At 40.8% G+C, this 25,461-nt stretch overlaps 1 long non-coding RNA gene across 1 annotated transcript in view; it reads right to left on the bottom strand.

Moving 5' to 3' along the window:
• LOC132829162 (uncharacterized) overlaps positions 1–22,151 on the bottom strand; it is a 47,635-nt gene extending 25,484 nt beyond the window's left edge. The window contains exon 1 of the long non-coding RNA XR_009646220.1: positions 22,072–22,151. This is a non-coding gene — a long non-coding RNA (uncharacterized LOC132829162). The remainder of the gene's footprint in view (positions 1–22,071) is intronic.
• Positions 22,152–25,461: the final 3,310 nt, after the last annotated feature.

The raw sequence follows: 25,461 nt of genomic DNA, 5'->3' as shown, positions 1-25,461 counted from the left end.
GGTAAAAAATGAGGTCTGCAGATGCTGGAGATCACAGCTGAAAATGTGTTGCTGGTTAAAGCACAGCAGGTTGGGCAGCATCCAAGGAATAGGAAATTCGACGTTTCGGGCATAAGCCCTTCATCAGGAATGAGGAGAGCGTGCCAAGCAGGCTAAGATAAAAGGTAGGGAGGAGGGACTTGGGGGAGGGGCGATGGAGATGTGATAGGTGGAAGGAAGTCAAGGTGAGGGTGATAGGCCGGAGTGGGGTGGGAGCGGAGAGGTAAGGAAGAAGATTGCAGGTTAGGAGGGTGGTGCTGAGTTGAGGGAACCGACTGAGACAAGGTGGGGGGAGGGGAAATGAGGAAACTGGAGAAATCTGAGTTCATTCCTTGTGGTTGGAGGGTTCCCAGGCGGAAGATGAAGCGCTCCTCCTCCAGCCGTCATGTTGTTATGTTCTGCCGGTGGAGGAGTCCAAGGACCTGCATGTCCTCGGTGGAGTGGGAGGGAGAGTTAAAGTGTTGAGCCACGGGGTGGTTGGGTTGGTTGGTCTGGGCATCCCAGAGGTGTTCTCTGAAGCGTTCCGCAAGTAAGCGGCCCGTCTCCCCAATATAGAGGAGGCCACATCGGGTGCAGCGGATGCAATAGATGATGTGTGTGGAGGTACAGGTGAACTTGTGGCGGATATGGAATGATCCCTTGGGGCCTTGGAGGGAAGTGAGGGAGGAGGTGTGGGCGCAAGTTTTACATTTCCTGTGGTTGCAGGGGAAGGTGCCGGGAGTGGAGGTTGGGTTGGTGGGGGGTGTGGACCTGACGAGGTAGTCACGAAGGGAGTGGTCTTTGCGGAACGCTGATAGGGGAGGGGAGGGAAATATATCCCTGGTGGTGGGGTCCGTTTGGAGGTGGCGGAAATGACGGCAGATGATACGTTGTATATGGAGGTTGGTGGGGTGGTAGGTGAGAACCAGTGGGGTTCTGTCTTGGTGGAAGTTGGAGGAGCGGGGCTCAAGGGCGGAGGAGCGGGAAGTGGAGGAGATGCGGTGGAGGGCATCGTCGATCACGTCTGGGGGGATTCTGCGGTCCTTGAAGAAGGAGGCCATCTGGGCTATGCGGTGTTGGAACTGGTCCTCCTGGGAGCAGATGAGGCAGAGACGAAGGAATTGGGAATATGGGATGGAGTTTTTACAGGGGGCAGGGTGGGAGGAGGTGTAGTCCAGGTAGCTGTGGGAGTCAGTCGGTTTATAGTAGATGTCTGTGTTGAGTCGGTCGCCCGAGATAGAAATGGAAAGGTCTAGGAAGGGGAGGGAGGAGTCTGAGACAGTCCAGGTGAATTTGAGGTCGGGATGAAAGGTGTTAGTAAAGTTGATGAACTGTTCAACCTCCTCGTGGGAGCACGAGGCAGCGCCGATACAGTCATCGATGTAGCGGAGGAAAAGGTGGGGGGTGGTGCCAGTGTAGTTGCGGAAGATGGACTGTTCCACATATCCTACGAAGAGACAGGCATAGCTGGGGCCCATGCGGGTGCCCATGGCAACTCCTTTAGTTTGGAGGAAGTGGGAGGATTGAAAAGAGAAGTTATTCAGGGTGAGGACCAGTTCAGTCAGTCGAAGGAGGGTGTCAGTGGAAGGGTACTGGTTGATGCGGCAGGAAAGGAAGAAGCGGAGGGCTTTGAGTCCTTCGTGATGGGGGATGGAGGTGTACAGGGACTGGATGTCCATCGTGAAAATAAGGCGTTGGGGACCGGGGAAGCGAAAATCCTGGAGGAGGTGGAGGGCGTGGGTGGTGTCCCGAACGTAGGTGGGGAGTTCTTGGACTAAAGGGGACAGAACCGTGTCGAGGTATGCGGAGATGAGTTCGGTGGGGCAGGAGCAGGCTGAGACGGGCCGCTTACTTGCGGAACGCTTCAGAGAACACCTCTGGGACGCCCGGACCAACCAACCCAACTACCCCGTGGCTCAACACTTTAACTCTCCCTCCCACTCCACCGAGGACATGCAGGCCCTTGGACTCCTCCACCGGCAGAACATAACAACACGACGGCTGGAGGAGGAGCGCTTCATCTTCCGCCTGGGAACCCTCCAACCACAAGGAATGAACTCAGATTTCTCCAGTTTCCTCATTTCCCCTTCCCCCACCTTGTCTCAGTCGGTTCCCTCAACTCAGCACCGCCCTCCTAGCCTGCAATCTTCTTCCTGACCTCTCCGCCCCCACCCCACTCCGGCCTATCACCCTCACCTTGACCTCCTTCCACCTATCACATCTCCATCGCCTCTCCCCCAAGTCCCTCCTCCTTACCTTTTATCTTAGCCTGCTTGCACACTCTCCTCATTCCTGATGAAGGGCTTATGCCCGAAACGTCAAATTTCCTATTCCTTGGATGCTGCCTAACCTGCTGTGCTTTAACCAGCAACACATTTTCAGCTGCAGTGTGACTTGGACATGCTGGCTGTGTGGTAATTACTTGACAAGTACAATATAGTATGAATAAATGTGAGGTTATCCACTGACAAAAACAGGGATGCAGATTATTATCTGAATGGTGGAAGTTTAGGAAATGGGAGGTGCAATGAGACCTGGGTGTCATAGTGGAACAGTTGCTGAAGGTGGTGAGGAAAGCTAATGGCATGCTGACCTTCATAGGGGGATGATTTAAGTGTTGGAATAAGGGTGTTTTGTTGCAGTTATACAGGGCCTTGGTGAGGCTACACCTTCAGTATTGCGTGTAGTTTTGGCTTCCTAGTCTGAGGAAGGATATTCTTACTATTGAGGGAGTCCAGTGAAGGTTCACCAGACTGATTCTCAGGATGGCAGGACTGACATGTAAAGGAAAACTGGGCTGACTGTGCTGGTATTTACTGGAATTTAAATGGAGGGGGAATCTCATAGAAATGTAAAATCCTGATGAGACTGCACAGGCGAGATGTGGGAAGAATGTTCCTGATATTGGTGAAGTACAGAATTAAGTATCACAGTCCAAGAATAAGTAAGCAATTCAGGACTGAGATGAGGAAGAATTTCTTCACTCAGACTTGTGATCCTTTGGTATTCTCTTGCACAGAAAGCTGTTGGGGCTAGTTCATTGGATATATTCAAGAGGGAGCTGGATGTGGCCCTTGTAGCTAAAGGGATCAAGAGGTATGGAGAGAAAGCAGGAGTGGGATACTAAGGTTGCATGTTCAGCCATGATCATATAGAATGGTGGTGCAGGCTTGAAGGGCCAAATGGCCTCCTCCTGCACTTTATTTTCTGTTTCAATTGATTGGGATAGTGATCAGTGCCACAAACCCTGAGTTCCCCAGACTAGCTGTTGCACCCTAACGGACAGAAGGCAGTGAGACTCAATATTAAACATATCTAAATTAGTTTAAGTTAATAGTCACTCATAAGAGACAAATGCAAACTAATGTAGAGTGAGCTAATAAACTTGCTTTATATCAAAACGCATGTTTTTTTGTAACATTTTGATCAGACCAAAAAAAAGGTAGGACCTTTTCAGTTAATACTAAGGCCCTGGGTAGTGGTATAGAACAGAGATCTAAGGGTTAGGCATTCTTTTAAGTTTGCATCACATGTAGACAACACTTAACTTCATTGCTCAGATATGAGTACAGGAGGAGGGAAGTCACTTTAGGTTGCACAGGATATGGGTGAGGCTTCTTGCGGAGGACTGTTCCAGTTCTGGTTGCCATGTTATAGGAAGGATATTATCAAGCTGGAGAGGATTCAGAAAAGATTTACCAGGATGTTGCTGGGAAAGGAAGATTTGATTTATAGGGAGAAACTGGGACTTCTTTCACTGGAGGATAGGAGCTTGAGGGGTGACCTCATAGAGGTTTTTTATATCATGAGGTATAGATAAGGTGAAAGGTAATGGTCTTTTCCCTAGGATGGGGAATTTCAAGCCTAGGGGGCATATTTTTAAAGTGAGAGAAGAAAGAATTGAAAAGGACATGAGCAGCTTTTTTTTTAGTGGTTCATGTGTGGAATGAACATCCTCAGAATGTGGTGGATGCAGGTACAGTCACAATGTTTAAAATATATTTTTGATAAGTGTATGAATAAGAAATGTTTAGAGGGATATTGACCTTGTGCAGGTAGGTGGGACTAGTTTAGTTTGGGATTAGAGTCAGCATGGTTGGACCGAAGGGTCTGTTTCCATGCTGTATGATTTTGACTGGACCTGTGATCCAGGGGCTCTTGTGGTGCTATCTTTACCTCTGGACCAGAAGCTTCAAGACTCACTTGCCGCAAAGGAATATCATAACATGCCTGAACAAGTTAATTAAAAATAGTATGGAGGCTGTTTGACATTACAGTCAACTTTTAAAAAAAATTTTTAATCTCTTCTGTCGACAGATCATACCCAGACTATTCCCTGGTCACTTACTGTTCACTTTACAGCTCACCTGGATGTGACCAGAAGCTTTTCTGCTGCCATTATTTCACTTGAGGACATCATTAATTTTGAAGGACAGATTTGCAGGCCATGGGATTCTAGTGAGCAGAGCAGAGCAAATTATACAGTGCAGTGTTTGAACATCCAGAGAGAACAGGATTTTGTAATAATGCATACTGGGTAAGCAGGAATGGAGCAGTCTCCATTTACTCATCTTTGATTCATATACCCTGTGTTATCTTTAGCTAACAAAAATCTACCAATCTCAATTTTGAAATGTTAATTGACCCAGCATCCTCATGCATTTGGAAGAGGGATATTCAAATTTTCATGAACCCGTGTGTGATAAACACTTCCTGATTTCACTGCTGACTGGCTGAGTTTCAATTTTGATAGAGCTTTCCAGAAGTAGCAGTGCACAATGTTATCCCTCAACCAATACCTAAAGACACAGAGGGTTATCACTGTAGTTAATGGGAATTTGCTGCATGTATATTGGTTACTGTATTTCCAACAGATTGACAGTGATCCCACTTAAAAATTATTGAATTGATTATCAAGCATTTTGTATGTTTACAGGTTATGAAAGGGACTAAGTTAATGTAAGTCATTTTGTTTCAGAGGAAATACCTTCTCTGACTGTCCATTCTCAAATCCATTTGTGTCCATCAGCCTTCTCAACCCTAGGTAACTCGATGTTAATGCAAGCTATCGTCCTAAGTTAACTCATTAAACACTGGAATATGTGAATTTGCACCTCATCTCTCCAATACAATGTAACTTTCTTGAGACAGTGTTTAGAACTGAACACACTTCTCCAGATGTATGTGACAAATGCTCTGTAAATCTGCAAGATCAATTTCAGTTTTGTGCTTTAACTCCATTGACATGGACATCAGCACTTTTTTTTGTGTTTTTTGTCCCTGTCTACTTAGTGATTTGTTTACAAGGGCATTTAATTCCCTTTGTTCCTGTTCTCCCTGAGAAAGAAATATTGATATTTGTCTTTCCTGTATCCAAATTGGTTGATCTCAAAAATCACCACACTCCTCACAATTTTCCTATTAAATTAATCTTAATCCTTTTTAATTTTCTGTTCCGATCTACATAACATTGTGCCCCCTTTTCTAGTGTCGTATGGAATCATTCATATTGTAAGTCACCACGTTTTTCATTCTTTTTGGAATATAACTTTGAATGATTTAATTGAAAAACTGGTATGTTTTGCAACTTGAAAATATATATTGTTGCACAGTGTAATACAATGATGTTTTTGGAAGCAAAATGTGTGAAATCTAGACTGAAAGGTACTAAGGTTATTGAGTTAAGGATGTTCTGCTAGGCAACAGCTCTTCAGTTGATTGAGCAAAGTATGGTGACCAAATGCTGTAAGTACCAAGAACAGCAAAAGAGTGGAAATGACCTGGAGCCTGCAGAGACTGCATCCCTCTCTTTTGTTTATCATGTCTGTGCGAGGGAATATTATTGAAAACCCCCAAGAAATCTCTAAAGCAACACTTCATAGTAGATATACATTTCCTGTTCAACCATCAAATCAAAGATGACCAAAGCTGTACTGACAACAGCATATCATCACTGAAAAAAAAATCAAAAGAACGTTCAGAGAAAAGTAGTTTTCCTGTTTGTGGTCTGGACATTTGATCTTCACAATTTAATTCACTGTCTACTTTCTTTACCACCCATAGAATATATTAAACATTTTGTGTTTTGTCTGTCTTAAGTGTGATTGTGTGTGTGTGTGTGTTTGGAAATTTTAAAGGAATATAAGTTAGACTGCATGCACTGGAAGTCTTTTCTTTCACTGTTCTTGAAGTTGTCTTATAACAGCATTAATTTTACTGTTACTGGAAAAACTTTGTTTGCACTTTTCCTGGATTTTACAGAGTCAGGCAACTTGGCATTTGCCCTCATTTGGGATCTTTATAGATTTTAAATGTTTTGTGATAAATTGTAGAACAGTGGGGCATGATTTATCGGTTTACTATTCCCAGTTAAATCATGACAGAAATTTGACTCACTGCCAGCATTTTCTGAAATAGGATAACATAAGATTGGATGTTGAATTAGAATAAGTTGTAAAGATAAAAGGTCAAACACCAGGTTTCTCATATCAAAATAAGATGGTATTAGAAACAGCTAAAATATTTGTACAGGTAGAAGAAATACTACTGACAAATTTGCAAATATTAACAACAACCAATAGAATTTGCAATTAAATTTTAGGTGGAATTACCTGTTAGATCTAAGAAGGCAAAAGTCATTGAAGTACTAACATAATAGTTGAGCTCAGTAGAAATATAAGGGAGAATACAAGAGTATGTAGTGAGGAGGAGAAAAGCAAACAGAAGGAAAATAAAACAAGGTTTGTAGGTTTAACTGCAATCAGGAGCTATCAGAAGTAAAAGTGAGAGTAGGTGAGGTGAATAGGGTAGATGAGAGATGTGTAGGATTATTGTCAAATTGAATACAACTTCTTTTTCTTCAAATATTGCTATTAAACCCTTAACTGTATTAAGGGATACAATGGCAGAAGAAGGATATTGTTTCCCCTCCAGAGAATGCAATGAAAGCCAGAGTGCTAGTAAACAGGATAAAAGGAAAATGTAAATAAGTTCCATTCAATAAATCAAATTAATATGATTTATAACATGTAACAGTCATAGTAGGAATTGTTAAGAAATAATTCATGGATGAAATTGACTTACTCCTAAGAAATTATTTGCCTGGAGTAAAGGTTACAGCTTCACCTTTGACCTTGAAAAGCCAGAAGGAGGTTGAAGAGACAGAACAGTTACAGGAACCATTTCCAGGTATTTTTCACTCGTGTGTGATGACCAGAGCAATGGCTAAACAAAATCAGAGGTCACTAATACCACAAGGAGATGTTAGAGTAACTGATCTTTTTGATCATCACTATTCTTAAAGAAAGTGTGTTTTGAAGTCTTTGCTCATCAAGGCTCAAAGTTAACACAAGCAGCTCCCACTGAGGCTGAAGAACTTAATATTATCTAGAAGCAGTTCTGTAACCAACTGAAGGCATCCTCAGAGTAATGGCTAAAGAATGGACAATTGTTCACAAGATTGTGGTACCACCCAAGTATTGTCAGAAGATGTTGAGACTCACAAGAAATCCCTATGGCATGACAAGAAAGAACACAGAAATCTCAAACAAACATTTAATCAGAGCAAGACTTGCATGTTCTCCCATGTCTGTGTGGGTTTCCTCCAGGTGCTCTGGTTTCCTCCCACAGTCCAAAGAAGTGCAAGTTAGGTGGATCAGCTTGCTAAATTGCCCATAGTGTCCAGAGATGTGCAGGTTAGGTGAATTAGCCATGGGAAAGACAGGGTTACAGGGATGGGGGTGGGGGGTCAGTGGGTCTGGTGGGATGCTCTTCAGAGTTGTTGTGGACTCAATGGGCTGAATTGCCTGCTTTCATGCTTAGGGATTCTATGAATATACAATAACCCAGCCCTTCATCCAAATTTTAATTGTATGTGGTGAAAAATGAGGCCCTAGGATAAATCGCTGGTGAAACATTACTTGTCCCTTTATCCCAATTAGAGAATAAACCTTTTGTCCCTATTTTCTTTCTCCTGTCTCAACAGTTTGAACTCTTGGCCTGCAGTTATCTCCATTTCTATATGCTATTCCTTTCACTAATTACCTATTGTTACAAAATGTTATCAATGGCCTTCTGAAAGTCCACATAGACAACATGCAAAGACACTTAGCTGGCTTGCTGGATGACACATCAATGCTGCACTCCCATGGCAGCATTGCCACATGTCCTTTTTCAGGTAAGATAAAGTGATGTCTGCACTCTTCTGAGATGAAAATGAAAAGTTCCTGGCACTATTTAAAGAAAAAGTCCTCTCTCTCTTATCATGACCAGTATTAATCTCTGTCAACATTATCAAGAAACAAACGATCACACTGCAATTTGTGGGACCCTGCTGTTGGTTGCTGAATTTATTGACATTGCAACATCGGAAGTAAATCAGTTTGGAATGTTCTGAGATTGTGAAGAGACTGGATAAATGCAATATTTTTCCTAATTTAATCTGAAATCAGAATGAATATTGGCATTGCAATCTGAATAGCATTCATTATCCATTTCTCACTGCCTTTGAGGAGATACTTATGAGCTGCCATCCTGAACCACTGCAATCTATTTGATAGTAGGATACCCACAGTTAGAGAAGGAGTTCCAGGATTTGGAATCAACCCAATGCTGGAGCAGTGAAATGTTTCCAAGTCAGGATGGTGTACAGTTTGGAGGGGAACTTGCAGGTAGTGTATCTTTTGCCTTTGTCCTTGGTAGGAGAGATTGCGATTTGAAAGGTACTGTCAAAGGAGCCTCAGTGAGTTGGTGTATACTGTCTACAAGATGCATTATAAGTATATTATCTGTATTGTCAAAATCAATTTAAAATGAAAATAAAAATGGATATTAGACTATTTAAACTAGCAGTACTGCATTTGAGTCGAAAACTTGAGGGTTAACATTCCTTGAGAATATTTGTGGCCAAGAACGGGACACCAATAAATAGCTGTATTTAATGAAAATGATTGTGTGTAGTTAGATATGTAAACTGATGAGTAGTCAATAAATGCTAGCACTCATTAAAATCATTGCACATTGCCAGGATCAGCTCAGTACACATAGTGTTAACTGAGTTTCCCTAGCAAGGTCCAAAAGCAATGGAAGCTGATGCTGGGACTGAAATCCTGGCAGAAAGATTTACGAATGCTTTGGGTTTAAACTAACTTGTCAAGTGCATGGAAAACCTGAGGGGTAATCTAAATTGGAAGGAAGTAGAGTTGGTAACAGGAAGTTTGAAAAGATGCTAGGAAGACTAGAAGACAGGAGAAGCAAAGCTGAGCATTGGGTAGACTTTGAAAATGGAATTATGTCACAAGTAAGCCCCCATGGGATTGAAGGCAATTTGACAAACTGGATCTAAAATTAGCTTATATATAAGAGGCAAAGGTGATGGTGGAGAGTTTTTCTTTGTAATTGGAAACCTGTAACCAGCGGTGTTCCACAGGATCAGTGCTGCAGCCCTATGTTTCTTATATGTATCAATGACTTGAATGTGAATATAGAAAGGTATAACGTTTGCGGGTGATGTAGATTTTGAGGAGAATGATCTCAAGTTACAATCTGATATTAATTAGCTGATATGTTGGGTAGAGCAATGGCAGATGGAATTGTGAGCTGATGTACTTTGGAAGGTGTAATAACGGAAGGATAGACACAATGAATGGTAGGCACCAAGGGGTATGGAGGAACAAAAGGGATCTTGGTGTACAAGTCCACAAATCCCTGAAGGTGTCAGTATAGGGAGATAGGATGGTGAAGAAGGCATGCAGGATGCTTGCTTTCATTAGCTAGGATGTCGAATATAGGAGCAAAGAAGTATTTTTACAACTTCATAAATCATTGCTTAGGCCACTGGTCACTTGACTATTGGAAGGATGTGATTGCACTGGAGAGGGTGCAGACGAGATTCACCAGGATATTGCCTGGATTGGAAAGTCTCTTATGAATTAAAAACTGAATGGACTATGTTTTTCTTGGAGCAAAGGAGGCTGAGAGGAGATCTAATTGTGAGGGGTAGACCATGAGAATCCTTTCCCCATGGCAGAGGTACATGACAAAGGGTATATATTTAATGTGAGGAGCAAATAGTTTAGGGGAGATCTAAGGAAAATCTTTCACTCAGACAGTGGCAGAATTATGGAATGTGCTGCCTGACACAATGGTGGAGACAAGTATTCTTCCCAGCATTTAAAAAGAATCTGGATAAACACTTAAAATGCCAGAGCATAATGGGCTATGGACCAAGAGTAGGTAAAGGATAACTACAGTGTGGTGTTTTTGATTGACATAGAAATCGTGGGCCAAAACAGTTGGTGTCTATGCTGTATGATTCTGACTCTATAACTGTACATTCCTTCAAGGCGGAAATCTCATGTTCAAACAACTGTGGCTAACCAAGGAAGTTCAGGGTTGTACAAGATGAAAAGACCTATAAAGCTGTCAGAAATAGCAATAATTCTGAGAATTGAGAAATTTTGTACAATAGAACAACTGAGGACCAAAAAGACCGAAAGAAAAAGGAGAATAGATTATGAATGGAATCTGGCAAAATGCATAATACCTAAATTTCTAATGGTATATAAAAAGGAAATATTTAGTGAGGAAGAGTCAGGAACATTTCTAATATGGATTAGAGAAATGGCAGAGAAATGAATTCTTTATATCTGGTTTCACTGAAGAAGATACTCGAGGACCACCCCCCACCCCCAGAACTAGAGATCCAAGCAGATATGGAGAACAAAGAGTTAAAGGAAATTTGCATTAGTAAGAAGATCATGGTGGCAAATCATGGGCTCAAAAATGATAAATCTCCAGGACCTGATGGTCTACATCCCTGTGTTGGAACAGTTGGCTTTTGAGATAGTTGATGCATTATTGATTTATTTTCAATAATTATATAGGTCCTAGAATGATTCCTGTCATTTGAAAGATAGCAAATATTGCCCACTATTTGCAAAGTGAGTAAGAAAACAGAACTATATATTTGTTAACTTTACATCTGCAGTAGGAAAAATGCCAAAATCTTTGATAAAGAATGAAGGGGAGAACAAAAAGACACCCGTTTGATAATCTGACTGGGTACAGTCAGCACAGATTTGCAAATGGGAAAATCATATTTAAGGAATGTTGGAGTGTTTTGACATTACTACTACCAATATTGATTTAAAGGAAAGCTGATGGATGTCATACAGTTACATTTTCAGAAGGTTTTTGAAATTTCCCAGAAGCTGGTTAGAAAGATTTAAAGCATATGGAATAGTGGGTTTCATACCAGCATGGATTAAGGATCGGCTAGCAGACAGCAAACAGTAGGAATGATGGGTCTTTCTAGCATTGATTTGATTTTATTGTAGTCATGTGTACACAAGTACAGTGAAAAGTTGTGTTTGGGAGCAGTACAGACAAATCATAGCAAACAGATCATAGGGTGCTTAGAGTGAGGCATACAGGTTACACTGCACAGGTAGTGTGCGAAGAAAGATCAATTTTATTTGAAGTTAAAGAGTCCATTTATCAGCCTAATATGAGCAGGGAAGAAGTTGTTCTTGAACCTGTTGGTGCATGTATTCAAGCTTTGGTATCCTGTACCTGCTGGAAGAGGTTGTAGGAGAACATTATCGTGGTGAGAGGGGTCTTTGTTGGCAGCCTTTCCACAGCAATGAGAAGTGCAAATGGAGTCCATGGATGGGAAGTTGGCTTCTGTGATGGTCTGGGCTGCACACACAACTTCCTGTAGTTTCTTATGGTCCTAGGCAGAGCAGCTCTCTCACCAGGCTGCTATGCACCTGGATAGTATGCTTTCTATGGTGCATCTGTAAAAGTTGGTGAAGGACTTTGTAGACATGCTGAATTTCCTAAGCTGCCTGAGAATAAAGAAGCATTGTTCTGCCATAGTGACTGTCTACGTGGGAAGTCCAGGATAGGTTGTCAATTATCATGACTCCTAGGAACTCTATGCTCTCGACCCTCAAACTCCACTCCATTGATGTAAATGGAGTGTTTCCTCCTACTACTCTTCTGAAGTCTATGATCATTTTTGTTTTGCTGACATCGAGGGAGGTTCTTCTCATTGCACCACGAGTCTAAGCCCTCTATCTGCTTTCTCTATTCTGACTCATCATTTTGATATCTATGCTATCATGGTGGTGTCATCGGCAAACTTGCAGATGGGGGCAGGCTATGAATATTGGGGGACTGCAAAGATAGTTACTTGGGCTGTTGCTCTTTACAATATATATCAATGACTAGGAGTTAGGACACTCTACTCACCACTTGTATGATCTTTTGATCTCTGCCTATAAATTGTGTTCTGTGTGATTCCCTCTCTCCACCTGATGAAAGGGCTATGCTTTCAAACTTGTTGGACCATAACCTGGTGTTGTGATTTCTGACTTTACCTCAACAAAGGTATTATTGCCTTAGAAGTAGTGTAATGAAGGTTCACGAGACTTGTTCCCTAGGTAGTGGGGGGGGGGATTTTCCAATGAAGAGAGATTAAACAACCTGGGTCGATGTTCTCTTGTGTTATGAAGATTGAGGTGATTGCATTGAAACTTACAAAATGCTTAAAGATATGGATTAGAAATGTGCAGGTAAGATGTTTCCCCATTTGGTGAGTCTATAACTAAGGGGAATGCTAGTTAGGTGTGAGATGAGAACTTTTTCCTCCAGAAGTTGTAATCTTTGGTATTCTTCAACACAGAGGGTTGTGAAGACTCAGTCTTGGAGTATGTTTAAGGTAGAGATTGATTCATGTCTGATTACAAGTGGTTATTAGGATGGAATGGGGGTGGTTAAAAGGCATTGAAATGTTTGATCAGCCAAGATTGTACTGAATGGCAGAGTAGACTCAATGGGCTGACTTGCCTACTCCTGTTCTATGCACCCTACACAAAATAAAGACTGCTTGGGGAACCTCAACACCAAGCTTCAAGACTGATCCACATTTCCTTCATGAATACAATTCCTTTCCCAATCCATTAAACTACTGGCAGTGAAGTGCAGGAATAAGCTATTTGTAGAATATTTACAGGGTGCCCTTAGGAAAATTTGATTGCTTGGCATTTAGAAAGCCATGCAGACTGCAATTCTTGGTGCATTTGAGAGGTCGGTCAGGAAGCTTACTGTCAGTTTTAAGACCACAGAGCACTCTAGCCACCAACTTTGCACAGAGCTTTAAGAGTTAGGAGAGCATTGTTTCCAGCTTGCAAGTGATGGCCAACTGCATGAGTACACTTGAGGACCTATCGTTGATGCAGTTCTGATTGAGAATCAATTGTGACTCTTCTGATACTGAAGCAGTCCATGCTCAAATGCAACAAGATCAGGACAACATCCAGTCTTGGGTTGATAAGTAGCAAATTTGTGGCACACAAATACCAGGTGATGACCATCTTGAACCACTGCCTCGACGTTTAAATGGGAAATTTCATGATGGTGACACTATCAACAACCTGGTGGGGGGTGGGGGAAAAGAGGGTTACCATTGACCAGAAACTCAACTAGTCTAGTCATATAAATATTGTGACTACGTGAGCAGATCGGAGGCTAGGAATACTGCAGTGAGTAACCCCTCTCCTTACTCCATAAAACCTGTCTGCCATTTACAAGACACAAATCAAGAGTGTGATGGAACATTCCCGCTTGCCTGGATGAGTGTAGCACCAACAACACACAAGATACTTTAAACCTTTCTGAATGAAACAGCCCACTTTATTGGCACCACATTCACAAATTTGTGGTCCTTCTATCATCAATACTCAGTAACAGCACTGCATATCATCTGCAAGATAGAGCCTTGGTGAATTTCTGCTTCTTGGATAGCACCTCCTAAACTCGCAACTCACCACCATCTAGAAGGACGAGGGCAGTAGATACATGAGAAATCAAATCTCTTGTGTCACTCACCAAACTGACTTGGAAATGTCTTTGATGTCACTGGGTCAGAATTCTGGACCCCCTCTCTAACAGCATTCTAGGTGTATCTATGCCAAATAGTTTATAGCAGTTCAAAAAAGCAGCTCACCACCAACTTCTCAAGAACAGTTAGGGATGGGCAATAAATGTTGGTCTGGCCAGTGAAGCCCTTATCTTCCAAATGAATTAAAAAATCTCTTCCAACCCTGTAACCCTTTCAGGTCTCTGCACTTCTCCAATTCTAGTCTCATGAATGAGGGTCACAGTCAACTGGGAGTAATCCATTTAGGACAGAATGGGAGAAACTTCTTCAGCCAGAGAGTGGTTAGCTTATGGAATTTGCTGTCAGAGAAAGCAGTTGAGGCCAAAACATTGTATGATTTCAAGAAGTACTTGGGCTAGAGGGATCAAATGGCTTGAAGGAAAAGCAGGAACAGGTTATTGAGTTGGATGATCAGCCATGATCACAACGAATGGTGAAGCAGACTTGAAGGGCTGAATGGTGTTCTCCTGCTCCTCTCTCTGGTTTTAATCCTTCTGATATTGAAGACCATCCACAGTCCAAGCCTCAAGCTCATTCCCCAAAATTCTTCGCCTCCCTCCAAGATGCTTCTCAAACCCATTTTTGAAAGCTGCCATGCACCCATCTTCCATACCATCTTATTATCCATGGATATTTATCACTGTCTCGATCTAGTACCATTAAAATTAAAACTATTGTGCAATTTTTAATGTAGTATCTTTGAAATTCACCAAATATGACTTTGCACAAATCTCTACCACAATATCACAAGGGGGTAAGGAAAGTCCCAAAAACCACTTCAGCTAGTAGAGATTGAACTCAATGTCAGCACATTGTTCCAGCTAACCAATCCTTATCTTAGATATCAAAAGAGAAAATGCTGGAAAATCTCAGCAGGTCTGGCAGCATCTGTAAGGAGAGAAAAGAGCTGACGTTTCAAGTCTAACTGACACTTTGTCAAAGTTGGTCAGTTAAACTCGAAACGTCAGCTCTCTTCTCTCCTTGCAGATGCTGCCAGACCTGCTGAGATTTTCCAGTGTTTTCTCTTTTGGTTTCAGATTCCAGCATCTGCAGTAATTTGCTTTTACCTTATCTTAGATACCAAATTTATAGGAACAGAATGCAGTTCAATACAGCGAACAATCCTTCTTATGGATTGTCTCAAATGAAATGGGACACAAGTTCCTTAACTAACATTATTTAAACAAATATCTAAAATCAAGTGATTAGGCTTTGTGAATTGTTGCATGTTCTCAGTTCTTAGGTGACTAACAGTTATCTGAACCACAGGTGACACTTTTTCATAATGAAATGTTTTAATCTCACCGAATGTTTAAGATTACTGTATGGTTTAGCAAATGTAAGGTTACAGTGTTATAATTCTCAGAGACTAATGTTCCTTATTTAAAAATATAAATTTCTCAGCAAACAATGGAAAGAATTATACAAGATTTCATGTTTTAAGACTTTTGCTGGAAGATCAAACCCAAATCAACAATGTATTATGAAGGTGTAGAAGTGTACTGTACCTTTAACAGAGTTGAAAAGCTAGCAAGGACTGAAAGCAGAGAGTCCTAAACAAAGTAAGAATGGTTGAAACAAATAGTTGCAGATGAGTTTCCATAAAACAAAAACAATAGAAATTCAAATTTGGCCAATTAGTTTAAATTATGCCCCAAGATACCAAAATCCAATCAAAACCAAATAAATAATCCGATGTTTTGGGGTATAAAACTGGACATTTTGAACAGACAGAAGAACTGCCAAGGACATCCACAAATATAGAAAACTAGTTGAAGAGCTCTCTGAAAAGTACCTGTCGATAAGAAGTTTGCTCAGCAGGACATCAAAACCAACCTAGAGAAAATCTACAGAGGAAAACCTACAAAGGAGAATCGACAAAGCTGACTGGTCTTGAAACGTGATTTTCTTTTGTAAATCTTATTTGGAATTTTTTAAAAATCGGATCAGTATTGTAGAGTGGGAGGTAAAAGATAGAATTAAGCGAAAGGAGTTGTACATAGTTGATGGTTTTAATATTCTCTGTTGAAGTAAAATTGTTAAATTTTACTTTAAATATTGACCTCTGGGATAATTCTTTGCCTCTCAAAATTTCACAGATTACAGCGCGAGGTGAACTTTTTCTGTGTGGCTGGTTTAAATTAGCAGAGGAGTTTACCCAGTGTCATAACAGTTGACTAAACATTACCTAATATTTGGTATAGACCAGATTGGAGCCCTTCAAAATATCTTAAGGTAGCCTAGATTCTAATGTTTTCTTATTTTCAAGGTAAATGTGAGGTGCTGTGTTTCAGATGCAATTTGATTGGTCAAACTACTTGACGTTAAGCAAAATACAATTTATTCAAATACTATTGTTAAAATACAACAGAAGAAAGAGGAACTTGGAATAACTTAACTCGATTGGAAAAAAATAACAAAATAATAGATGCAGTAACTATTACTAATTAATTGTTCCAATATAGTAACATTCCATATACACACCATTGGCAAAAAGGCTAATTTAGAATACAGGTTGTCTCACATGCAACTCCAGTAGCAGGTAGAGAATCCTCAGCTTTTGGCAGTAACCAAGAGAGGGACAAAAATTAGCTCCTGCCTCTTCAAGACCCCAACAACTGCTGAAAGTTAAAGATCCTGGTTCTGATTTTGTTTGAGCACACACATTCAGGCTGCTTCTATTACTCCAAGTTTTCTAAAAAAAAACAAGGCCTCTCAAGCTGTTTACCTTACTGCCTTTCTAACAAAACAGCTCAATATCTGTCTTAAAACCTCTCTTCTTTAAAAAGAAACAACAGGACAAAGTAACCTCTTAAAACCACTGTACTGTCACATATTAAACTAAAGAAAAATGTTACTTTTCCCATTAACCAATTAACACTGAAAATCTTAGGCTGTGTGTTGTATACTATTGTATACTTTCAGCAGATATGTTACTTTTAAAAGTCCTAAATCCTTCCTGTTTCTTTAACAAGTTTGTTTCCCTGCAATACCAGGATGTCTTCAAATTTTTGTGGCTGGTCCCTAAGTGAGGATCTACAATTCATTATGATTCCAACTGAGATACTCACAAATGATTATACCTCCCGGGTATAATCCCAGGAGGGAAGAAGGAGTGCATTACCACCTCAGACCTATTGTATCGCTCCCAGGGATGCCTACCTACAAGTTAGCCAAGGAACTGCAGAAAAGACTGAAACACCTAGTAGAGTACTCCAGCTACTCCATTCACTCCTCCCAAGAGTTCCTTAACATCATCAGAAACATCACAATAGAGGAGGTCAAAATAATGATTTCATTTGACGTAACAGTGCTCTTTACATCTCTAAGAATACTATTGCCACACTATTGGACAAGCAGATACTACAACACCTGATGATAAGAGCAGCAACAACAAGAACAGCATGCTAAAATTACTGGAGCTATGCCTCACAACTCATTTTGCATCCAAATGGACAAACATACAGACAAATCCAATATCAAGATTGAAAGCCAAAACAGTAATGCAATGTTTGGAATGAACAGCCCCTCCTGCCATCCAACCCAAACTCTGGATCTGGTATGTAGATGATACCTTTGTCTTCATTAAAAGTACACAACTGGAAGAAACTCACCACCACATCAGTAACATCCTCACCAGAACAAAATTAACTGAAGTGGAGAACAACAAGACTCCCCTTCCTGGACATGTTAGTGGACACACACATACTGATGAACTCCAGACCAGAGTATACGGAAACAACACCCATATTGAACACTAACAGCAACAACCCCAGCACTTACCAATGAAGCTGCATTAGGACACTATTTAAACAGGATCTGCAGCAACCCAGAACTCCAGAGGACAGAACAGGAACACTTAGAGTCATAGAGACGTATACCACAGAAACCGACCCTTCGGTCCAACTTGTCCATGCCGACCAGATATCCCACAATCTAGTCCCACCTGTCAGCACCCTGCCCAAATCCCTCCAAACCCTTCCTATTCTTATACCCATCCAGATGCCTTTTAAATGTTCCAATTGTACTAGCCCCCACCACTTCCTCTGGCAACTCATTCCATACACGCACCACCCTCTATGTGAAAACGTTGCCCCTTAGATCTCTTTTATATTTTCCCTCTCACCCTAAACCTATGCCCTCTAGTTCTGGACTTCCCCACCCCAAGGAAGACACTTTGTCTATTTATCCTATCCATGCCCGTCATGATTTTATAAACTTCTGTAAGGTCACCCCTCAGCCTCCGATGCTCCAGGGAAAACAGTCCCAGCATATTCAACCTCTCTCTATAGCTCAAATCCTCCAACCCTGGTGACATCCTTGTAAATCTTTTCTGAACCCTTTCAAGTTTCACAACATCTTTCCAATCAGATGGAGACAAGAACTGCACGTAATTTTCCAAACATGGCCTAACCAATGTCCTATACAGCTGTAACATGACCTCCCAACTCCTGTGACACAACCTACAGAACATGGCTTCCTGCTGAGGATAATCAGTCCTATAACCATAGGAGATAATGTTAATGTTTTCAAGGCTGCGCCTGCTAGTGCCTGTACATATGCAGTGTGCACACTACCTTTTAGTTGCACAGATAAATGGTCCTGGGGGATGCAGCCCATGGCTTGGGAGGTGAGGGGAAAGGTTGGGACTGGGGATGGATGGATGGTTGTGAGAAAGTGCGAAAGAGAGTGGAAAATCTCCTTGCTCCTGGGCCAGTTCTCTCTACACTCCTCAAGAGCCCCATCTGTTCTCACCCTACACCCTCACCAGCCCTGTCTGTTTTCTTTCCTGCCATCAGACCATTCATTGTGTCCCCTTGCATGCCCTGCCCCATTCTGCTTCAATGTTGTCCCTGTTCTGTGCATGACACAAAAATGTAGAGTGTCTGGAAACTTGTGCATGGGTGTTTGAGTGAGCATGGGATGTGCAGTTGCTCTGCAGTTTCATTGTCAGCAGACATGGCCTTTTTTGAATGCTACCTCTTCTCTTGAAGTGTCATTGTTTGAGGTTACCTTGATATTCATCGGGTGTGATATTCAGGACTCTGTAATCATGCAGGGATTTTCTAGACAACCACTGAATTTACTTTGCTAACCATCTTTTGGCTTGCATATTCTTCTGAAAAAACAATTATTTTAAAGTTCAACATGTCCCTATGGTAACTCACAATTATGATCCATTGCAGGATGCAATGTCCCTTTAAAGTTCCTATGTTCAATCTCCTGAGTAGCACTGAACTGATTTCCAACAGCAAGGCACCCTCTGGCAACTCCTTTCTCTTTAAATCTCGACAAGATATAATCTTTTCAAATTGGGAGTCCATTCTCACCAGCATTCTGTTTAGTGGTTAACACAAAGTCCTATTTCCTGTGCTTGTCATAGCAGCAGGTATTTTAATCTTCCTCTGCATGTCTCTTAATTGGTCTAAGAGTTTGTGTTCAGAAAGATAAGCTCCCCTTCTTTCGTTTCAAGATATAAAATCTGGCATTGAGTTTCTGTTGGTATCAATTTGGGTCTCCAACCTTTTCATATCTAAATCACATGGACTCATCTCCAGGCAGAGTTTAATATGATGTAGCCATCCTATTTTACTTTAGATTAGGAGAGAAAGTTTTAAACTTTATTTTAAGTAATATCGCATTTGGAACAATAGCTCACATACATTGGCAAATTCAGCATCTGGTTATTTCTCAAAAATAAAGATTAATATAAAACAAAATACTTCTTTCTTTCCTGTAATATTGCCATCTTCTCTTCTAATGTCCCTAGTGATTTGCTGTTCACCATTGTTGACTTCTTGCTCTGGCTTAATAAATTATGCACATTTGTTGATTCTGCACCTTTGTAAAAAAAACTTACTGTGTACTGAGACTGGAGTTACCAAAAGCTGAATTTTAAAAATCAATGCTTCATAACTAAACAAGTAACAATAGTGATTTTTTTCTATGACTGCACCAAAAAAGTACCTAAGAATGCATATTCATGGAACAACTCTTCTCTGCATTCTAAATGGGGATCAGGAAGAAAGAAATCCTTTAAAACATGCCTCTTGTGGTAATCCAAAACGCTTCGAAACTGTATTCACTGTTAACTCTAGAGAGGCTTGAAAAATGATCAATTAATTGCAGTTCTTGATACAATAATGGACAGAATTTGACCTATTGTCATATTGTATTACAGCAATGTAAGCCTTTAAGATCATATCCAATGTGCACCATTTCTAGCAGCATACCTCTACACTGAAAAGTCAGACTGAATTATACATATACTATGTGATAATTGACTTCTTTAAGTCTTATGATGCACAGGCAAGGATACTACCTGGTCTGCCATGTTCCAGCAGAAGCTGAACTCTTTATTCACAGACAGAAGGCCATGGAGTTCAAGTTCCATTCCAAAGACTTGAGAACACAATCCTGACAAACATTTCAGTATGATAGAGGGAATGATACAATGAAGAGACATTAATCTAGTCTATCCTCTTAGTGGGATGGGAGGGGAAGGAACATAGGATACCATGCCGCTATATGAAAATGAGTGAGCAGGGGAGTTCTCCCTTGTATCCTGCCAAATATTCATCCCTGAACCAGTACCTAAAACAGATGATAATTATATGATTCATCATTTGTGGGGCCCTATGTGCAAATTGGCTGTCATATTTGTCTACATAGTGACTACACTTCAAAGTATTTAATTGTCCATAAAGGATATGGGCGGCATGATGACTCAGTGGTTAGCACTGCTGCCTCACAGCACCAGGGACACACGTTTGATTCCGGCCTCTGGCAACTGTCTGTGTGGAGTTTGCATATTCTCCCCGTCTCTGCGTGGGTTTCCTCCGGGTGCTCCAGTTTCCTCCCACAGCCCAAAGATGTGCAGGCCAGGTGAATTGGCCATTTCAAATTGCCCATGAGTGCATTAGTCAGAGGGAAATGGGGTCTGGGTGTGTTATTGTTTGGAGGGTCGGTGTGGACATGTTGGGCCAAAAGGCCTGTTTCCACACTGTACGGAATCTATAGTTACAGCAAAAGTGGTATAGCAGTAATGTCACCAGCTTAGTAAACTTGAGCCCCAGGTCAAAGGTATTTGGATATGAGTTCAAATCTCAACATGGCAAATAGTAAATTTTAAGGGTGGCACAGTGGCTCAATGGTTAATACTGCAGCCTCACTCCACCAGGGTTTGAGGTACAATTCTAGCCTTGGGCGTCTGTCTGTGTGGAATTTGCACATTCTCCCAGTGTCTGCGTGGGTTTCCTCTGGGTGCTCCGGTTTCCTCCTACAGTCCAAAGATGTGCAGGTCAAGTGAATTGGCCATACTAAATTGCCTGCAGTGTTAGGTGCATTAGTCAGTGGGAGATGGGTCTGGGTGGGTTACTCTTTGGAGGGTCGGTGTGGACATGTTGGGCCAAAGGGCTTGTTTCCACACTGTAGGGAATTCAATCTAATCTAATCTAGATATTAGGCCCTGAGGCTATGAAAGACAACACATAAATACAAGTTCCTCCTCTTCTTCTACTGGGTTAGATTTTATGAGAATTAATACTATCACTTGGATACTCTATCATTTGAACATGATAAAAAGTACAAATGCAAAAGGTCAGTTGATTTGATGACTACTTGTTGCTAAGTTTCTTATTTCCGATGCTCATTTTATGAACTTTCAACAGCCCCCAAGAGGCTACTCTCTTGATAATATCTGTTCCAAGATGTAGCTCACCTTTGGTGAGTTTACAATTTGAATTTTCCTATTTTAATGTTTTATTACAAGACTCGTGCCATATATTTGCATAATCTGTAAAATTGGAAATATTAATTACTCAAGTTGAATTTGGTATGTTGTTTCTTTGTGACTGGAATAGTTTCTAAACAATCACCAGTCTCATATAATGTCATTTGTATCTGCAGAACTGAAGGATTAACTCTGTTCCTTACAGCATGCCTGCAGTCTGTTCAAAGAATGACGAGCTATGGTACGGCTAATATCGTGCCAAGTGCATGCAATTTTTCTTTCATCATTTTGCAACTTCTTATTGAAGTATTATAATTCTAACACCTGTCTGTCTGCAATATCCAAAGCTAATTTCCACATCACTGTGGTCCATATTTACCAGAGTGTTCTGGTGCTGAGATTCCACAGGGGTCTATGTTCCCAATGCAATGATGCTGGTCGGAGTTCTGCAGAAGCCCCTGAGGAAACAGCATAAAAACTCTTTTTAAAAAAGTTATTTACACACTCCTGAATTTAACCTGATGTTCTTTGACTGCATAAGTAATCAATTTTATCTCCTTTTTCAATTATCAAATTAAATAACTCAAGTCCAATTTGGCATGTTCTTTCTTTGTGACTGTAGTATTTTCCAATCAGCAGTCTCATACAATGTCATTTGTATATGCAATAAGTACTATTATCATCATTGCACCTGAAGTTTGGTTTTCATTTTTTGTTGAGCTACGTTTGCCAGTCATAATAATTAATGTAAAACGTATTTAAATGTTTGGTTGATTTTCCTATCCTAAATCAAATTCCTCCTGATATTTCTGTTGTATAAGTTTATTAACTTTGCTTGATATTATCTTGCAAAGATTAAAAAGCCCTGCCTTTCTCATTAATTTTACATCTTGGTAGGACATCAATTAATTTTTCATGCTTCACTCAGCCAAATGGTTTCTCAATCTAAGCAGCATAATTAAACTGCTCTTTTTGCTTCTGTTTCCTGCTCACAGTCAATTTTCATATTGAATATTCTTTTCTGCTCCTGTCCGTCCATTGTTCCCTCTGCTTCTGTAACTCCATGCTTCTTCCTTTAGTTCTGTTCTCAGTGTAACTCATGAAACTTTATAAGTTGCTATCCTCCACAGCATGTCCTCTTTAATGTTTTGGCCATTTCCCTGGAAAGAATGTTGACCTCCTCCATTAAAGGACCATCTTTCCTGAAAATGGTTACAGGTGGAGCCCATTCACCCTGAAGCGTCCTTGCCAGCTCTCTATAGGAGTGTTTACTCTAGCCTTTTCACTATTTACCTGCAAATTATGTCTTTAGATAAATGATCCAATCCCCTTACTAAGCTTCAACTGAACATGCCTCATTGTATCTCAGATCCAAACTTCTTATCACAAATAATTTCCACACTGCCATTCTGTTGTTAATTGTTAGCAAACATTTTTTTGCAACGCCAAGTTCCTCCTTATCTTCCAGAGCCCCGATTTGAACACATCTGATTAAATTTCCACATACAGAGTGTTGGGGTGGTTGTACTGGTAGGGGGTGCACATTAGATCTAGGGAGGGTAAGAACTATAGGGTAAGAACTATAACTGTAACAAGTGCCTCTGAAATGGTTAAACTGTCATGATTACTGAACTGCAAACTGCTGGCCTCCTAATTTGATCAGAAGCTACCAGGTAGACAGCCTGTTTATTGCTCTTTTAGAATTCGTAACTGGTAGACATTCTGCTAATAGGATTATGTGAGGTGCCAATTGGGCTATCGATACTACTCCACTTAAATGGAAATGAGCTATTGTTTCTGCTAAACTACTAATTGAATGAGGCTCCACAATGTCTGCGTGGCCGATAACACCAAGGCAAACGGACTGACAGCTCAAACCATCCAACCCGAGAGCGGAACGTTTTGCCCGGGAACGAGTAGCCAATAGGAAGGCTGGACGTGGAGACTTGACCGGGAACACTGACCAGCGAAGAGTATAACTGGGGCGAATCTGAGCAGAAGGGTTAGAACGCCTTCTCCAACGAATTGCATGCTGTAGAATTCGTTGTATAGTTTGCCAGTCGTGATTCTGTAAAATAAACGGTGCTCTGCCTCAAACCAAAGAAGCTGGTGCGGTCTCTCCTTCCAAAGAACTCGCAAAGACCGGAATCCCGAGATTCCGGCCTAACAAGAGGAATCTCGATTATCCGAATGAGATGGATGGGAACTATTTTGTTAGGATAATTGATTCAATGCCTCTCGTCTGTGGCTCAGAGTTTTCTGAAGTTGCCTTTTTCCACGCTCTGCCTGCCTTGCTCCTTCTCTCCATCTCAGTGTTTGTTTCTGAGCAGATACACACTTGTGTATAAGGGACCTGCAGCATTGCTGAAGCCTCCCGCCCATTCCCCCATCATTTGGCAGGTTTGACTTTTGGTCTGTACAGGACAATGTTGGAGAGATTATCTGGGGAAGGTGGGGGGGCGTTTAGGGTACACAACTCAAGGGACAGTGTGTGTGTGAGGGGGGGGAGGGGGAAGAGGGAGACAGAGCGAGAGAGAGCGCGAGAGAGAAAAAAAGAGAGATCGGTCATTAGTTCGCATCGATGTCCAGGACTGTTCTCGGCAACATTTCAGTAAGCTGGGTTCATTTTTAATCATTGTAAACAAAATATGCGATCAGTGTCGATACATCTCTTTGATGTAATGTTTCTGTTGGGACCTTGAGATCTTCTTCAGATAATCCGAAATTCGGATAATTGATATTCGGATAATCGAGGTTCCTCTGCAATTCATGTTACTTCATGCATTTTATAGTGTGTTAAATTTGCAGAGCTCCATATGAATATTCAAGAGCACCATATCACATCTTGATTCTCAGGTACAGCAATATTGGACTTGGTGAAGCAAGTGAAAAAAACCAAAGAGGATAGATTAACACAAAAATATTGTTCCTTTTGAAACCTGTGAAAGGTTTTTCATCTCTAGGTCAGTATCCACTGCAAGATCTAAGGCCGTCTCAAAATTACTAGCAAAACTATTTAAATGCAACACTTGAGGGATGATGTAACTATGGAGGCAGAATTCAGAGTTTGAAAAGTTGCTCAGATGGGATGGCCTTGTCTTAAATTCATTAACAAGAAATTCCTTTACTGAGAGCAAATAGAGAATTGTAGTGGATTTCAATTACTACATCAATGAAGCAATCAGTCAAAAGTCATGTCATAAAAAGAGGATACAGGAACAATAAAAAGGGAGGAAATGACAAAAAGTAAGACAAAAGGAAGCAAGGTGATAAGTTTTTTTTGCTGGAAAGGCTACTTTTACAAAATTGCCACTGACTCCACAGAAACATTCATCTTAAACTTAATACTAAAACAATCTCCTATCCTTGGTAATCATAAACAGGTTTTTCCCAAAGATAGTGTTACTCAAGTCAAAGTTGTGAAATGGCATCCCTAATCTGTCGCCTTTATAGCATTTAACCATGCTTTCCAAAGTTTGGGCTTTTTTTAAAACTCATTTGAGTTGGACACACAACCCACCTCTGAGATGTTTTCCACTAAAGCTTTGCAAAATAAAATCCAGGCAAGTCAAACTAAACAAAGGATATTAAGATCATTAAGAATATAAATCAATATGAAAATTATCATAGATGTTCAATGCTTTAATGGGGTCTTCAAATAATTTCATAATGATCAGTAAGTGGCAACTATTCCACAAGCATTTTTAAAAATTATATGTTCAGTTCTATAAGCTGACCTAAAGCATTATCATTCTTTAAGATCAATATT

This window comes from Hemiscyllium ocellatum, chromosome 2 (genome assembly GCF_020745735.1).
Source record: "Hemiscyllium ocellatum isolate sHemOce1 chromosome 2, sHemOce1.pat.X.cur, whole genome shotgun sequence".
In the NCBI taxonomy this organism is placed as follows: Eukaryota; Metazoa; Chordata; class Chondrichthyes; order Orectolobiformes; family Hemiscylliidae; genus Hemiscyllium; species Hemiscyllium ocellatum.
This window is presented reverse-complemented; position numbering and strand designations above follow the sequence as displayed.